Source organism: Macrotis lagotis, chromosome 3, assembly GCF_037893015.1.
Source record: "Macrotis lagotis isolate mMagLag1 chromosome 3, bilby.v1.9.chrom.fasta, whole genome shotgun sequence".
NCBI classification, from domain to species: domain Eukaryota; kingdom Metazoa; phylum Chordata; class Mammalia; order Peramelemorphia; family Peramelidae; genus Macrotis; species Macrotis lagotis.
Window position 1 is genome coordinate 179,209,188 of NC_133660.1, and position 5,634 is coordinate 179,214,821.

A 5,634-nucleotide genomic window follows, 5' to 3' on the forward strand; every position below is an offset into this window, starting at 1 on the left:
GAGTTCTAGAATTATTCTGGTTCGGAATATCATTCAACCATTCAATCATTCAGACACTATTAAGTGCCTACTGTGTACAAGCCCTTGGGGAAACAGAAACAAAACTAAATGATTTCCACTTTCAAGGAACTTGAATTCTACTGTTGTCAACAAAAAGTACATAGTTGATGATGACTAACAGTAACAACAATAACAAACTTTTTAGCACCTTAATTTTACAAAATGTTTTTACATGTATCGTTTTATCCTCAAAAAAACCCTGTATGCAGATACATTGTTATTTATTGACATTTAAAAATGAGGTTATTTGACCAGAATCACCTAGAGAGTGAATATCTGAGGCTAAATTTAACTTCAGATCTTGCTGACTGCAGATTCAATGTTCAATCTCTAATTGCCCCCTAAAGTCATAAATCTTATGCAAACAAAAATGTGGGGGGGGAGCTTGGTAGAATATTCACACCTAGGGAGATCAAGGAAAGTACTCAAATCCTTTATTCAAGGAAGTTAGGGCATCTAAAAAGTAGGAATGAGCAGAGACTGCATGCTAGACATGCAGAAGAGTTTATGTGAAAGCATGGAAAAAGATATGAATTTCATGAAAACCAGACCAGGATTTGGGGGCTGGGGATTGACAAAAGAGAGAGTGGGAAGTAGGAGAGGGAGAGAGATTGAGAGAGAGAGAGAGAGAGAGAGAGAGAGAGAGAGAGAGAGAGAGAGACAGAGAGAGAGAGAGAGAGAGAGAGAATGAATTTATATGAGAAGGCCAAAGAGCAATCTAGAATTACCTAAGATCTAATTTTCTCAGCAAAAAATGAGCAGACAACATTTTGAAATTCTTATGTCACTTTATACAATGCTATCTTAAAAACAATTCTTACAATGGGATCTCAGATTTATGTGTAGGTGTTAATTATCTATGCTACTATGTGTACTTCACTTCTTGTTTTAACTTGTTTTTGCTCCTAAAAGCTCATCTCTGCAAATGAAATGTTTCTCAGTGGGATATCTTTCAATGAATACACAAGGAATCCATAGCATACACAATTTTGCTTTTACTTAGCAACAGATGTATATTTTCCTGGAAGGTTCTATTTCAAAAATTTTTTTGAAAATTTAATCATCTGAAAACATGTATTAGGGGAGCATGCTATTTTGTTATGAATCCCTTTGTAATGGAAAGAATGCTTTGTATTTCTCCTCTATGTTTCCTTTGTAAATTGAAGGGTTAAATTGTATAGCTCTATAATTCCTGCCCATTGCTGATGATAGATAGCATAGATAGATAGATAGATAGATAGATAGATAGATAGATAGATAGATAGATAGATAGATATACATATGACATATGTATGTGTATATTACATATATAATGCAATATCATATATTGCCTTTATTTAAATCAAGATACACCTGAATAGAGGGAATTAACCAAATCCTTCCTGCTATGGAAATGGAGAAATTGTTAAACAGAAAGTTGTGTAAGGTGGAATATTTTCACATGTCTAAGAAGATATTTTTTGTTGTTGCTGATTATTGTGATTTTGGTACCTTTCATTTTTGGATGCTAGCAGCAATACAATTACAATGGAGCAGATTTTCCTGGAAGAATGCATACTATCAGTAATTTTTAAAGACTAACCTGATGAAAGTATACAGAAAAAAATGAAAAAGGAAAAAAAAGACCTAAAGCATGGAAACCAGTTATATAGGCTACTATATTACAGTAGTGATAGTATGAATGGAAAGAGAAATGGAAAGGTTTGTAAACTAAAATGGGCTGTAATCTCTGGCTATGAAGAGTCAAAGATGATGGAATATTACACACACACACACACACACACACACACACACACACACACTCTTTTCATGTAGCTAAAACCAGGCAAATCGTTAAATTATTAAATATCTGAAATGTCACAAAAACCAATAAATTATTAATAGTCCTTATAAATTATCTCTGATGTCTTCTCTCATTATTCTGGAATTTAGGATCTTAGTAACAGTAACTTAGTAACATTTTCTGTTACCTTCTTTCAAAGGCACATTGGGGGTAAAGTTTTCTTTGCTCCCATGCTGAAAACCTTTAGAAGGATGAAGCTGCTTGAAACCTTTTGCTTCAGACAGTTGTTCTTGAAATTTTTTCCCCCAGCTGAGATAGGAGTTTAGAAACCTCCAATTTGAACTGGTTATTTTCTTCTTTTAACTTCATTATATGTCTGATTTTTTTGCTTTTGATTCTGATGGTCCAATAACTTATATAATTGATTTAGTTTATTTAGTTCTTCCTATTTGGCATCATGTTCAGTTTATAAAGATCTCTTTGATTCAAATGCACCAAATTGTTACTGAAAAGGCTTTGTTTTGTTTTGTTATAGTTCTTCATTAAGGAGATACCATTTTTTCTCTTCTTCTGTTAATTCCATATACTTTTCTCTAGTTTTGTTTGTTTCTTCCATCTCCAGTTGATTCTTAAAATCTTCACTTGTTGCTTGAGTTTGTTTTGTAAATCAGATATCTGTTGTAGAGAAGAAGCTATTGTTTCATTTATTTCTTCAAGTGTCAGTTTACTCTGCATGTCTAGAAGCATCCTTGCATATTCTTCATTCTTTTTACTTTTGTGCATATTTAATATCCAGCATTTGTTACTTAAGTTTGATTGGTTTTCTGCCTCAGAAGCTTTTGGTGTAGTGATGAATTCTCATACCTAAGAGCTGCCACCTCTTGCCCTACTGATCCTTTATGGCTTCCAAATCCAGCAATGGATTCTTCAAGGCTTTGTAATGTACCATTGTTCTTTTCCTGCCAGTACAGAGTCCTGATTGGGTGCTTCATTGCTTTTCTCAATTTTGTTCTATTTAATCTTGTTTTCTAAGAGTTGGCAGTCTCTACCTTTACCTATATACTCTTGTTCTAGCTCTTTCACGAGTCTTTTAACCTGCTCATCCTTTTGTTGCAATTTATCTAGCTTTCTCAATGCTTCTAATTCTTCTTGAAAAATATATTTCTCATTAACTAATTCTTCATGGAATAGACAAAGCTTCTGATTAAAACTAGAAGATAAATCCTACTCTTGTTGCAGACATAATTCAATTTTTTTCTCTTTGTTCTAATTTTTCATTTTCTTGTTTTTCTAGAATTAATCTTTCTTTCAATCGTAATGTCTCAGCATAGAGATTTTGTTCTTGTTCTTTGTCTTGCATGATAAATCCCCCTTTTTACTTTTTAAACATCTTGACATGTTGTATGCAGATCTTTAAGTTTTTTTAGATATAACACCCACATTTTCATCCAGAGAATGCTTAAGGATCAAAATCTCTTGATTATTTTGACAACATTCAACTCATATTTCTTCTTGATCTGATATAGAGTTGATTTCTGTAAAGTATTCCAAGATATTTTCAATTTCTATTTTTTCCAATCTTTCATTTTTCTGTAATAATAAGTTTTGCTGTTGTGCAAACTTTCCCTGAGACTTAGGAAATTTTGTTTTTCCTGTAGTTTGAGCTCCATCCCTTCTTATTTCTCAACAATATTCTTCTTTGTTTCAATCTTATACTTCAGTTTCATTAGCTCTAAGCTCAGATGACTTATTTTCTTCTGGTTAACATTTTCAAAAAATTTTATTTTTAATAGTTCATTAGATCTAGCTAATTCAATAACCTGTTTGTCCAGAGATACAATATTTGCTGAGAGAAATATTTTTTCTCTAATGGCTATGCTTAGTTTAGCTTATTTCTTCTCAAGTTCTGCTTCCAGATCTTGAAGATGTTTATCCTGTATTCCACACTCAGGCATATATATCTTTCTCCTGTATCTTCAGCTTTTTCAGCTTTTTAATATTTCTTTGAGATTTTGTCTTTCATATCAAAGTTTTCAGATTTTTTTTTGCTATTGTAGATATAGACCTATCTTTGTCATCATCACGATCTTCATGATTTTCTATAGAAGCTGCCTGACAATGCCTAAATCATTATGATTCTGAAATAATACAGGTCCTTTTTGTATTTCTGAAGTTTTGACATCATAAGCTCCTGGGGATGGTGTACAACCCAAAGGATCTTTGAAGCATTTAAGCAGGGTCTTAGGGAAGGACATGTCAATGACCAGAAGTAGCCTCCCAGGCACTGAGAATAAACAATGGATGTCCAATACCATGTTTATCCATGGAATTACAAAAATATAGACTAGGTTCAACTCTAAAATGGGCAACCAATAACATAAAGCCTTTTAAAATAGTTTTCATCTCATAGTAGCAAAGATGAGAAAAGAGAAAAGCAATCAATATTAGCATAACTTTGAGGAGAGAGCACTCATACAAAGTTTGTATTTATTCCAACAGTCACAAAATAATTGGAACTATATTTTAAAAATTGACAAATTTTTTATCCAGTATACTCTTCCTGCAAATAAGCCACAAGAATGTGAAAAAAAATTGAAGACAGGCTCCTTTATGTACCAAGATATTTGTAGCAGCATTTTGTGATACCAAAAGCATAGAAGCAAAGATAGACTCATGTGTTACATGAAGAAAATAGAATGGTTGGACAGTTAAGTGGTATAGTGGATAGAGTGCTATGCCTAAAGTCAAGAAGCTTCATCTTTGTGAGTTCAAATCTGGCATCAGTCACTTACTAGCTACATAACTCTAGGCAAATCACTTTCTACGGGGGGTAAATCAGAATGGGAACATGAGCTATGATTCACAGAGAATATAAACTATCTTGAATAAAGATAAATAGCAAAAAAAGTTCCAATTAGTTAATTAGAACACTTGCACATGACCCTGAACCATCCCTTACTCTATGCCTTTCTTTCTTTTTTAAGATTTTTCAAGGCAATGGGGTTAAGTGGCTTTCCCAGGGCCACATGGCTAGGTAATTATTAAGTGTCCAAGGTCGGATTTGAACCCAGGTACTCCTGACTCCAAAGGCGGTGCTCTATCCACTGCGCCACCTAGCTGCCCCTCTATGCCTCCTTTATACTGTTTCTATATAATACCTAACCTGACCTGGGGTTGGTGCAGGGATCCACAATGTCACTTTGTTCTACTGACATTTAGGATGATGCCTCTTGTGAGTAGACTGTTCCAATTAACCTAATTAACCCTAATAAAACATTAATAATCAAGCTAGTATGAGCCCCTCTTTCATTGGTATCACAGTATTCTCTCGAAAGGTTTACCATCCTAAAGTTGGCATAATTAAGTCAGAAAGGATCTGCTTCTATCCATAAGGCATAGTTGGCCCCATCTACACTTAATTTTGCTTTCTCTCAGTTTCTCATCTATAAAATGAGCTGGAGAAGGAAATGGCAAACTGCTACTGTATCTTTGCCAAGAAAATCCCAAATGAAGTCACAAAGTCAGATATGGCTGAAAACAACTGAACTACAACAAGCACAAATTGTTAGAAACATTGAATGTGAGGAATAAAGAGAAACTGGAAAAGGCTTATTTGATGTATTTTGGAATGAAATAACCCAAACCAAGAGAATAAAAATATCTAATGAACAAGAAGGGAATCCATCACTAAAATACTAATCAACAAAATTCAGTACAAAACATGACTTTTCTTCAATCTAAACAACTGAGGTTTGAAGTATACCTCCACTTCCCACTACAGATGGAGTTGA

At 33.7% G+C, this 5,634-nt stretch overlaps 1 pseudogene; it reads right to left on the bottom strand.

Moving 5' to 3' along the window:
- Positions 1 to 2,010: 2,010 nt before the first annotated feature.
- LOC141519260 (hyaluronan mediated motility receptor pseudogene) lies at positions 2,011 to 4,098 on the bottom strand (annotated as a pseudogene).
- Positions 4,099 to 5,634: the final 1,536 nt, after the last annotated feature.